Raw genomic sequence first — 13183 nt, 5'->3', positions numbered from 1 at the left:
GAGTTATAGGAGTGCTAAAGAACTTGAATAAACTTTTTCTTTTGACATTTACATTTAAGAGCACTCTTATAGAGAACAATAGTGAACACCCACCAGGTGTTAATATATATATATATATATATATATATATATATATATATATATATATATATATATATATATATAATCTTAATCTATATATATATATATATATGATGAAATATTTGAATTACAACATCACAAATTTCCATGTGTCAGTACAGCTGTAAATCCTGTCTGCAGTCCTAAATACCGTTCACATGAAAGAGATAGACAACTGAATTCAATACCTGAACCGACTCCTTTTAAAGTTTCAGGACTCATACCTGAGCTCTATGAGCCAGTTTTCTTGATGTGCGCTGTACCAATTAAACTGCAGTCGACAAGTTGTCTGTCATATGACCAAAAAGCATGTTTCGTACAGTATTGTTGGCTGTCAATCACTAATGTTAGGACTGTCAACCTCTCTCAGCTTATGAAAAATGCAGGTATTATGTGTTCATTGAGCGAGACAAAACTTCTATTATGTGTTTCGGTGGAGGAGAGAGGAAGAGAAACAGGATGGAAATCCAAAAATTGTAAATGTATGTGCGGTTTTGCCTGAATGATGAAATCTTTAGAGCATTTAATCACTTGCAATGCATTGTGTAGTGATCTCAGTGAGGTGTTAGAACATTTGGAAGATTTGTAATGCATGCGAATCCACTCTTATGATGAATGTCAATTGTTTGTGCACAAACAAGATGCTTAAAATAGACCCAGTGCTTGTGAGACGCAATGGCCAAGAGCCCAGTCAATACCCTGTTCTATTATAAACAAACGCTGAGTCCAATCTTTCATCTTCAGCCCATAAAGCAGCACAGTGGCCTTGCTAAAGCATGATGTTGCTGCCTGGTATGAAAGACATAAAGAATGAAATCATGAAAGCTACAATGACTACAGTGATTTCTGGTGCAACTCACATGGAAAGGCAGTGGAAAGCTCTTAAATCCCCACTCGGATTGATCTTCTCCTTCATAACAGAATGTAAAGGTCAAGATTACAGTTTCACTGTCATTGAGATTTTTGGTTTTGAGGCTGAATCCAGTAGCATATTACATAAAAGCTGTTTATGTAGTGAAACAGTAAAAAAAAACATTAAGATTATACCCTGTAATCTTGATATTCTATTTTTGATTCATTTATAGGGTTTACTGTAGGTGTTTTTTAGACCCCGGAGTCCTGGCATGCATACAAATCCAATAAAGGTTTTGCAAACTGGAAAGCCTCACTTTGTTTGTAAGCAAAAACAATGCAGTAATTATCTATTATTATCTATTTCTTTTATTTTGTGCTTGAACAGATGCAGTTCGATGCAAGATCAAAACATATCAATGGTCAGTCATAATTCATTTACTTACTGAAAAAAAGTAAGTAGTATTTAACTGGTCAAACCATGTCAATATGTTATGGCTTGTAACATAGAAGAGCTTTAAGTAGACTATTGATATGACTTATGTGAGTGTACATAATTTTAAATATTTTTAATTTATGTGTAAAACTTCCTTTGGAAAACTGCAAAAAAACCTACCAGAGTTCAGGTCTGACAGATTTATCACAATCTGTTTGTAAAAGATTGGTTAATCATAGCCAACTGCCGATATGCTTTACAATTCAATTCAATTCAAGTTCAGTATCAAGTATTCAGTATCAAGTATTCAAGTATCAGTGGTGACTGTCAATTTATGTGCATATGACAGAAATTTTCAGAAAAATTAATACAAGACGTAGTCAACCAGATGATGAACACTATTAACAGCAATTATTATATGATGCAATCACACTTGAAGCAATATTTGGTAGTTCTGTATATTGTTTCAGGGTTAGCATCACCTGAGGTCCTCTGAGGGGTTGGCATCTTCTCTTCTCAGGTGTTCTGGATCTAGACTGAAGATTGTGTCAATCCTAGTTAAATAGAGAAACAAATAGAGACATAATTAGCGTAGCTACTATTCCAACCAAGTAAAATTAATTCTGCTCTGTTAAAATGCTTGGCCCTGGCAGTTTTTAGAGTTGTCCATGTTGCCAGTCATTTCGTCTAGTTCATGTGTATTTTTGGGTACACATAGCAGTTGAGATAAATCAGGCAGGTTATTTGCAAATCTGTCTTTGGTGGCTGGAACAATAGTTCCCTTTCAGTCGGTCACTCTCGACGCCACGTCAGTGACCGACGAATATGGGATATCGCTTCGATAGACCAATCTACTTTGAGTGTAAACTAAACGAGCCAATGCACATTGGCATGCAATTATTGCATCCAGCTGCCGCTGATCACTGCGTGAGTATAAGAAGGCAGCAGGTGCAATGCATTCCAGCTTTTCGCTTCGGAGCCGAGCGTTAGTATCGCTCTGCTCAACTGTGTCTGCTTTGAACTACGAGTTCAGCATGCTCTCAGAAGCTTTGTGTGTTGACGAGACGGCGCTTCAGCGGCGGTCGTTCCTGTGTCGAGTGGATTGCACACTTAAGCCTGCACTACCCCTGTCGTGTTGCAAACGGCCAATTCCCCTGTGCGCCTCAGCACTAAAAGAGCATTTCCTAAAGAGCAAATTTCTCTAAAAGAGCTTCATGGGTGCGTCTTTGTAAAGACGACGGATCATCCTTATAAGGATGCCGTTTCACCCGTGCGTTTCTGGGTGCGGTCATTACCTGGCAACGGGTGATGGTCACGATCGCTGCCTCACGTGTCTGGGCGTCGAGCACGCTGAGGTAGCTTTCGTGGATAAGTCATGTTCTCACTGCGGGAATATGACCATCTCGGAGTGCGAACAAGGCTCCGCTACCTTCAGGGGGGCGGAGTCCCGTTGACCTGTTGTCCCGCAGATGAGAGCCACTTCCGGCAGTAGCGCAGATGGTTTGAGGGTCACAGTGGTGGCAAACCCCTGGAGGAGGGCCAGGCGGAGAATCTGGAAATCTCGACAGGAGAGCAGTTTTCTCCCTCTCTGGGTCCCGGGAGGGCACGGAGAGTTGCGGACGGCCAAGCTCCGGACCTCACTCATCCTCCTCCTTCGCCAGATGGCAGCAGCGGGCGGTTCGAGAGTGTCCACAAAGGCCCTACTCACGCACCCTCTGCCAACCCGTGGAACCAGGTGAGCCCTGCACCCCACACTCGCACCACACTCTGGCCTGCTCACAAGCCGCCCGAGTTGGGTCCCTGTGTTCCACCTCGCTGCCCCACTGCGGGTACGGCTGTGGTTTCGCTGGTCCTGTTTGTACAGTTTTTAAGCGCCTGGTCAGCGCTACCCAGCCCGTCTGGGTGGCTTCCGCGAACCATCAGCCTAGGCTATGCGATTCAGGTCACCCGGCATCCCCCCAAGCTCTGCGGTGTCCACTTCACTACAGTGAAAGCGTCCGATGCCCCTGTCTTGCAGGAAGAGATCGCAGTCCTACTGGCGAAGGACGCGATAGAGCCGGTCCCTCCAGCCGATATGAGGACGGGGTTTTACAGCCCGTACTTCATTGTACCCAAGAAAGGCGGTGGGTTACGACCGATCTTGGATCTGCAAGTTTTTTTAATCGGGCCCTCCATCGGCTACCGATCAAAATGTTGACACAGAAATGCATTTTCGGGTGCGTCCCCCCCCCAGATTGGTTTGCAGCGATCGACCTGAAGGAGGTGTACTTTCATGTGTCCATCCTTCCGCGCCACAAACCTTTTCTGCGGTTGGCATTCGAAGGACTGGCATATCAGTACGAGGTCCTGCCCTGCGGGCAGTCCCGGTCTCCCCGTGTCTTCACGACAGTCACGGAGGTAGCTCTCGTTCCTCTCAGAGATCAGGGTGCTCGCATTCTCAACTAATTAGACGATGTGGTGCTCCGGTACCTGAGCCTGTTGGGCCTTCAGCTGGTAAAAGAGCAAACTCTCGCAGTGGCTGAGGATCCCTTGGATTCAGTCGAACAGGCAGCACGCCTCACAGAGGAACGTGCGCGGTCGGTGCTAGCCTGCTTGAATACGTTCAAGAGCAGGACAGCGGTCCCACTGAAACTCTTTCAGATCAATTTCCTAGAGTTGTTAGCAGCGCACCTTGCCTTAAACCGTCTCAAAGGTCTCATAAGAAGATACATATATTTAAATCAGTATACAATATGTGTATTCACTGATTTATTTTTACCCCATTGTCCCCATTACCCCATTGTCTAGGGGTTAGTGTGTGTGTGTGTGTGTGTGTGTGTGTGTGTGGATAGATAGATAGATAGATAGATAGATAGATAGATAGATAGATAGATAGATAGATAGATAGATAGATAGATAGATAGATAGATAGATAGATAGATAGATAGATAGATAGATAGATAGATAGACAGACTTAGATAGACTAGACAGACTTAGATAGACAGACTTAGAAAATTATTATTTTGCAATGTAAAAACTACAGCAAGCAACTGATATCATAAACCTTATATGCAATAATGCAGTAATTTCACCTATTATGAGTAACTGAGTCTCCTGAATACAAGTAGCAGAAGTTGCTCCTGCTTCACACTACAATAAAGTTCCTGAGAGAAAGAGGCATCTAGAGATATCTAATCCCCCTCTCTGAATTGTCATATTTGGAAATTTTGAAATAAGTTTCTATCATCACCAACTATACTCTTCGAATTTCACCTTCAACATTATAAATACCTAATCTTGGTAACGCTTAAAAAACTTGATAACACTTTACAATTAGATTAATTAGTTAACATTAGTTAACAGCAATAATTAGTCTTAATCTTCATTTACTAAAGCATTATTAAAATCAAAAGTTGTGCCTGTTAACAGTTAATGCTCTGTGAATTAACATTTAAAACTAAAACTGTATTTTCATTAAATAGCATTAACAAAGAATAATAAATAGAAAATGTATTGTTCATTGTTTATTCATGTTAGTTAATAAATTAACTAATGCAACCTTATGTTATAAAGTGTTACCAAAAACTTTTTTAATGCAGCTTCCACAGGCATAAGACTTACAACAGAAGATGTATTCCACAGTGCTAACACAGCTAAGTAAAGGTAAAAATTTGATTCAAGGCTTTATCAGAGTGGACTTTGTGTGAGTACTTGTGCTGTGCCACAAGAGAAACGTCAGTGAAGACACAAAAACATTTAGCTGGAATTTCAATATTTCTGCTTATGCTCTTTATGACCTTGGCTTCATAAAGCTTCTTAAATGAGACTAATGAGCACTTGAATGCACACGCTCTACCCTTTGATTCATAAAACAGAGCAGTGATATGTAAACATCTGATGATTGATTCATAAACCGTTTCATACCATTGCCAAAAATTCTAAATGATCACAAACATAATTTTTTAACAACGAGAGGGGTACATTTAAATAAGGAAATAAATTATATGTGCTTATGTTTTTGAAAGGAAAACAGGCCAAGGGGAGCTACGACAAGGGCAGCAAAGTTTTGTTAGGGCAGGGAAACAATCTCTGGAGCATCCAGCAACACAAACATCTAGCCACTGAAATAGGGGTCACTTCCCTGGGTTAACAAACTTGCACATCCTCTATCTGAATGGATTCTTGGCTCTTAAACCTCTGTCCAAAGAGCCCGGGGACAGGCAAGAAGGGCGATAAGATGTAATTCACATAAAAGAACTATATTCGGTCTTATTTCAAGAAGCAAACTGTCCTAGATTCAGGCTCTTTGACCTTTTAACCCAACAGTGTTGAAGTGAAGTGAAGTGACATTCAGCCAAGTATGGTGACCCATACTCAGAATTCGTGCTCTGCATTTAACCCATCCGAAATGCACAAACACAGAGCAGTGAACACACACACACACACACTGTGAGCACACACCCGGAGCAGTGGGCAGCCATTTATGCTGCGGCGCCCGGGGAGCAGTTGGGGGTTCGATGCCTTGCTCAAGGGCACCTAAGTCATGGTATTGAAGGTGGAGAGAGAACTGTACATGCACTCCCCCCACCCACAATTCCTGCCGGCCCGGGACTCGAACTCACAACCTTTGGATTGGGAGTCCGACTCTCTAACCATTAGGCCACGACTTCCCACAGACTTGGTGTTGCTGCACCAGTCACCACAGACAATCACTGGATGGAAACAGTGGCCTTTAAAAGGTTTTAAAAGAATCTGCACAGCAGTCAGAGAATTTGAGCCAGTCTGCTTGTTGCTTTAAAATGGTTGAAAAGACGTCTGATCGGGTTATGCTATAGGCATTTAAATGCATCTTTTTGAACAGCGTCAGTCACTGAACTTTTAAGTAACTTACTATGAAATTTCACGTCTGAGCCAAGCAATTTCCACTGGGATGTGTTGGAAGCCCTGTTCACTTTCATTCACTCCAGCCAAATAGAAAGAAATGGGTTTGGTATAACCTCAGTGCAAGGACAGATACAGTTCTGCAAAGCACATGCACCTGGGAAAGGATGGACATACAGCTTTCTTTGAAATGGCTGTACAGGCACCCTCAAGTCATGCTAAACCTCTATGCACTTTTTTCCCTTATATAGGGGCCCAAAATATGATATTTTAAAGAACAAGGGGGTATAAATAAGACTGGAGAGCACTGGGAAACAAATCAACAACATAATTTAGTGTTTCACAGAAGAAAGCAAGTCATACAAATGAGGGTGAGTAAATAACAGATTTTCTGTTTCAACATGTAAATCACTTCTTATCATCATAAATTCATTCTGCAAACAAACATGGCTTAATTTCTTTCTCTTGTGGTTTATTTATTTATTATAACTATTATTGTTTTTTATTATTTCAGTGAGTGTTGCTTGCAACTGAAAAATTATTTACAGGATATAAAGAAATATAAACAATTCTGTGTCCTTCAGAAGACTTCTGAGAAACTTTTCTCATCAATGAACAAGTACAGCAGTAATAGAGGCTCATTGTGCTGTATTTTATTACAGGGTCTCTGGTGTTTTATATAAATCCACTCATTTAAAATATTTGGCACTGCATAGAGTATTATTTCAGCATCCAATAAATACATGTTCCTCAGAGCATGAGAATGCAGGAGAAATCAATTTTAAGATATGAAGATTGGGTCTCTAATATAGAGTCTGGCCATAGTCAAATAACATTTTACTATGCTGCTTTACAGTGCTCAAGAAATTTCAATTATGTGTGTGTTGTATAAATTAAAATCACACACATACACAAACAAAGGAGATTTGTAATGGATTTAGAACAATAAAAACACATCATCAGGCATTATTTCAAACCATGATTAATTATAGTTTGCACAGCTTACATTACCTGCTGCAATCGAATCAAATTTCCAGGTTTCAAACAATAAATTGCTTATGTTCATAACTCATGTTGGCAGGTGAGAGGCATAGACCAGTGTTGGGGAAAGTTACTTTTAAAAATAATGCATTGCAATATTGCGTTACTCCCTAAAAAAGTAACTAATTATGTTACTTAGTTACTTTTTATGGAAAGTAGTGTGTTACGTTACTTTTGCATTACTTTTTAAATATGAGCCAGGCTTGATTGTTTTTTAATATAAGAAGTTCTATTTATAGTGTGACGAGTCAGCTGCCTCCTCCCTGATTGTCACCGGCACCCCGTCCTAAATCGCCGCCCTTCACCAGGCTCCCGACTGGAGTGGGTGTGTGAGAGGAGGGGCGCTGGACGAGTCAGGGCTGGCGGCGTGTGATGGGGCACACCTGAAGGAAATGGAGCCTCATCACCGCCGCTGTTTAAAAGCCCAACGCGCCTCTCCTCGGGAGACCGGTCTCTTCCCCGTGCATGCACACAGGTGTCCTCGTGGGTCGAGGAAGGGTGCGGTGAGGGACTCCCGCGCCACTGGAGATGTGAGCTGCCGGACCCGCGATCCGGATTGGAACCGCACCTGTTTGCACGGCCGATGGGCCAGGATGCCGGGCCGTCCATCCCCTACCAGCGCCGCGGCCAACGAGAGAGATGCGGCCGCTAGAGGAAGCCGCCGCCCCTCGCGCCCCGGACCGAGGAGGGGAGCGCGTGCGGCCGCCAGACTCCGCCCCTTACCTGGACCCTTCCTCCACGAACACTGCCCGACCCACACGAACCCCGCAGCACGACAAGGACACCAGATTCACTGTTGCTTTGGACACTCTTCCCCTTTGGCCACCTTTTATCCCTTGTTTCATTTGATTTCTGTTAATAAAAGCCTCTCCGAGGCCTGACGCCACGCCCACTGTGTCTGTCTTGTACTCCTCCCGTGACACTGGTGGAGAATGCGGGCAAGGCGGAGCCTAGACAGCCCAGTCGGGAAACATCTGGTGACGTCACTCCCTCTCGCTTGCAAACGTTCATGAGAACCCGGACTGGGACGGAGGATAACCAGGGACAGCCTCCCAGCCACAAAAGGGGTAAGTGACTTCTCTATTGTCATTTTACCCTGTGGTTGGTTGAGGCTGTCACTAAAACCCGGTTTCTCTGTCCCTGTTCCGGTGCGCTGCGAGAGGGAGGACCGCCCGGAGAGGAATCCCCGCCCACTCCGACTGTTTGGAGCCTGGTTGAGGATGGTAGCACTCCCGTGTGGGCGGCGCCCTGATGACGGGGATGTCGCTAGGCAGGGGGAATGTGACGAGTCAGCTGCCTCCTCCCTAATTGTCACCGGCACCCCGTCCTAAATCGCCGCCCTTCACCAGGCTCCCGACTGAAGTGGGTGTGTGAGAGGAGGGGCGCTGGAAGAGTCAGGGCTGGCGGCGTGTGATGGGGCACACCTGAAGGAAATGGAGCCTCATCACTGCCGCTGTTTAAAAGCCCAACGCGCCTCTCCTCGGGAGACCGGTCTCTTCCCCGTGCATGCACACTGGTGTCCTCGTGGGTCCAGGAAGGGTGCGGTGAGGGACTCCCGCGCCACTGGAGATGTGAGCTGCCGGACCCGCAATCCGGATTGGAACCACACCTGTTTGCACGGCCGACGGGCCAGGATGCCGGGCCGTCCATCCCCTACCAGCGCCGCGGCCAACGAGAGAGATGCGGCCGCTAGAGGAAGCCGCCGCCCCTCGCGCCCCGGACCGAGGAGGGGAGCGCGTGCGGCCGCCGGACTCCGCCCCTTACCTGGACCCTTCCTCCACGAACACTGCCCGACCCACACGAACCCCGCAGCACGACGAGGACACCAGATTCCCTGTTGCTTTGGACACTCTTCCCCTTTGGCCACCTTTTATCCCTTGTTTCATTTGATTTCTGTTAATAAAAGCCTCTCCGAGGCCTGACGCCACGCCCACTGTGTCTGTCTTGTGCTCCTCCCGTGGCAATAGCAAATGTAAACACACTTTCAGAACAAAAAGTGTAATGAATAAACCTCAGGCTGAAGGAAATGTAAATTCACACCTGTACAATAGAACACAGGAGAAGAAGGTCTGAAAAGAACACTCTTCAGCAATAAAAAAAAAATGAAGCACAATTGTTAGTTTATATAAAGTCATTTTTGTTTATGAGTATGGTTGAACTGGATCATCAAAGGTCCGCAGCAAAGACATAAGTTAATAAAATGGGATTAGATACATTTGTGTTATTGAACCTATTTAATTATTGTAGGTTTGTGTCTTATTCAGAGTTTGCGGTTTTAATTTTGATGAATACTAAATCTTAAGTTCAGATATTTTCTTGTAAATTAAAAAGTAATGCGTTACTTTACTAGTTACTTGAAAAAAGTAATCTGATTACATAACTCACGATAATTGTAATGTGTTACACCCAACACTGGTAGAGACACTGGTTATAGCTCCAACCTGGCAAAAATAAAAATAAAAATAAAAAAAAACATTGATACATCCTATGATTGCTGATTACTTCACATAACCCTACATCAGCTGTACATTCCCATACTGTAACTCCAAATGTTAGTCTATTGAAACTTATTTCTCTTATTTCTACAACCCGAATTCCGGAAAAGTTGGGACGTTTTTTAAATTTTAATAAAATGAAAACTAAAAGACTGTCAAATCACATGAGCCAATATTTTATTCACAATTGAACATAGATAACATAGCAAATGTTTAAACTGAGAAAGTTTACAATTTTATGCACAAAATGAGCTCATTTCAATTTTGATTTCTGCTACAGGTCTCAAAATAGTTGGGACGGGGCATGTTTACCATGGTGTAGCATCTCCTTTTCTTTTCAAAACAGTTTGAAGACGTCTGGGCATTGAAGCTATGAGTTGCTGGAGTTTTGCTGTTGGAATTTGGTCCCATTCTTGCCTTATATAGATTTCCAGCTGCTGAAGAGTTCGTGGTCGTCTTTGACGTATTTTTCGTTTAATGATGCGCCAAATGTTCTCTATAGGTGAAAGATCTGTACTGCAGGCAGGCCAGGTTAGCACCCGGACTCTTTTACGACGAAGCCATGCTGTTGTTATAGCTGCAGTATGTGGTTTTGCATTGTCCTGCTGAAATAAACAAGGCCTTCCATGAAATAGACGTTGTTTGGAGGGAAGCATATGTTGCTCTAAAACCTTTATATACCTTTCAGCATTCACAGAGCCTTCCAAAACATGCAAGCTGCCCATACCGTATGCACTTATGCACCCCCATACCATCAGAGATGCTGGCTTTTGAACTGAACACTGATAACATGCTGGAAGGTCTCCCTCCTCTTTAGCCCGGAGGACACGGCGTCCGTGATTTCCAACAAGAATGTCAAATTTGGACTCGTCTGACCATAAAACACTATTCCACTTTGAAATAGTCCATTTTAAATGAGCCCGTGCCCACAGGACACGACGGCGCTTCTGGACCATGTTCACATATGGCTTCCTTTTTGCATGATAGAGCTTTAGTTGGCATCTGCTGATTGCACAGCGGATTGTGTTTACCGACAGTGGTTTCTGAAAGTATTCCTGGGCCCATTTAGTAATGTCATTGACACAATCATGCCGATGAGTGATGCAGTGTCGTCTGAGAGCCCGAAGATCACAGGCATCCAATAAAGGTCTCCGGCCTTGTCCCTTACGCACAGAGATTTCTCCAGTTTCTCTGAATCTTTTGATGATGTTATGCACTGTAGATGATGAGACGTTGAGGAACATTGTTTTTAAAGTTTTCCAAAAAATTTTTACGCAGTCTTTCACAGATTGGAGAGCCTCTGCCCATCTTTACTTCTGAGAGACTCTGCTTCTCTAAGACAAAGCTTTTATAGCTAATCATGTTACAGACCTGATATCAATTAACTTAATTAATCACTAGATGTTCTCTCAGCTGAATCTTTTCAAAACTGCTTGCTTTTTTAGCCATTTGTTGCCCCCGTGCCAACTTTTTTGAGACCTGTAGCAGGCATTAAATTTTAAATGAGCTAATTAAGTGGATGAAAGTGTAAAATTTCTCAGTTTAAACATTTGCTACGTTATCTATGTTCTATTGTGAATAAAATATTGGCTCATGTGACTTGAAATTCCTTTAGTTTTCATTTTATTAAAATTTAAAAAACGTCCCAACTTTTCCGGAATTCGGGTTGTATCATATGTTTAACCAGCGACTGGAGCAAAAGATCTAACATTAATTTACACAGTGATTTTTTTTTTTTTCAGGAAACCTAAAACTTCTACTTATTTCATACAAGGCTACCAACTTTTGAGTTCCGCCTGGAGAATTAAGTGTGTGATATTTTTCCTAAGTTTTATAGAATCTATAACTAATAACTAATCTATAGCCTACAGGGAACTCTATTGTTAAAGTTATAAGTAACAATTGATTTTTAAACAAGTTCATATTAGACCATTTTTATAATAATATTTTATCTATAAATTTTTATTTATTATAAAGTTCTCTAGTGTAAATTTTTCTCTCTCTAGTTTATGGACACTGAATGGATTTTCTGAGGTCATGTGACAATGTTTTCAAGCTGCTGCCTTTCCATGGTTGAAACACTCATGGAGTAATTACATGAGACACTATTTTTCAGCATTCAGAATGATGTTCATTCATGTTTATTACATGCTAATAAGAATGCACTGAGCGGGAGCGCAGGAGCACACATGAGTTTTGCAGCTGTCCTTGTGTCATGCTTTTTGGATATCATTTTTTATATTAAATAGACTATTTCTGTTATTATTTTCCACTGGTGTGATGCAAAACCATCTGTGTGACCAAAGCCTGTTTATGACAGTTTTAGAAAAGGAGGGGCCTTATTGGAATGCTACAAGCAGTCAAAAGAATGTTGCTTTACCTAGAAAATTGTGATTGAAATCCATGAGCTACAGAGAAGGTGTCAACATCATGCATATTACAAAAAAAAGTATCCACACCTCTTGGAAAAGCATTTATTTAAAACAGAAATCTTTTGGGACATAAATGTCACCTCTTTTGATCAATTTAATGCAATCCTTGCTGAATAAAATTATACATTTCTTAAAAAAAAAAAAAAAAAAAAAAAAAGATTCTACCAGACCTCTAACTTGAGAATGGTAGTGTGCATTGTATATTTTATATACTACATAAAAACGTTAATAAAAATCTATCTCGACTGACATGCGTTCAAAACTAGCTGCGAATTCTCATCCAATACAGTTATAATAATATACATCATAAATATTAATGAATACTTCTTAAATATTGAAACTGACTTCTATTAATCTTTGTCTGCTGTTTTTCCACATATCATGAGGGTTTGACAGAGATGGGTCTGAGATCGTCTATGTTTTTGGCATCATTAGTAGCGTTATCTACCAGCAGGGGCTAACAGGTCCATGCTAAGCAGCCTGACCTTGAACCCTTGGTAATGCCATTTATGCCTCAGATGATTGGGCTCCTGAACTGACTTCCCCGTTAGCGAAGATGGCCGCATGCAGTTTGCAAACTGCCAGAGATGAATGGGAACACTAATGCATAGCTTTCTCCAAGTATAACACACTATCCTGGGCAGGGCTACCTCTTTACATTCCACTATGAGTCATATGGAGTCATTTTTATACAATCTAAGATCTTGACATCAATAAGGGTTCAAGCAGTTTCAAATTTAAATTATACCTTTGTTAAAAAAGGTATTAAAGTATTGTCTTGTCTCTCTTGATCTTCCTCCTATTGTTTTTTGTGTCTGAATGTACCATACAAGCACAATATGTCTGAGATTGATCAAACAGTCAGTGTGAAAGAAGCTGTCTCTTACTACTGGATCAATGCGATAGAGAAAGTGAAGTGTGGCGTCCCGGCTCTCCATTTGCAGATA

The 13183-nt window shown here is 42.1% G+C and overlaps 1 long non-coding RNA gene across 1 annotated transcript; it reads right to left on the bottom strand.

Moving 5' to 3' along the window:
• Positions 1-237: 237 nt before the first annotated feature.
• LOC132114257 (uncharacterized) lies at positions 238-2017 on the bottom strand. The gene is made up of 3 exons (XR_009425274.1): positions 1891-2017; positions 981-1095; positions 238-909 (listed from the first exon to the last, which is right to left on the bottom strand). It is a non-coding gene; the product is annotated as an uncharacterized LOC132114257 (long non-coding RNA).
• Positions 2018-13183: the final 11166 nt, after the last annotated feature.

Source organism: Carassius carassius, chromosome 33 (assembly GCF_963082965.1).
Source record: "Carassius carassius chromosome 33, fCarCar2.1, whole genome shotgun sequence".
Classification (NCBI taxonomy): Eukaryota; Metazoa; Chordata; class Actinopteri; order Cypriniformes; family Cyprinidae; genus Carassius; species Carassius carassius.
The sequence above is the reverse complement of the archived record's forward strand: the minus strand, read 5'-3'. Positions and strand labels throughout refer to the sequence as shown.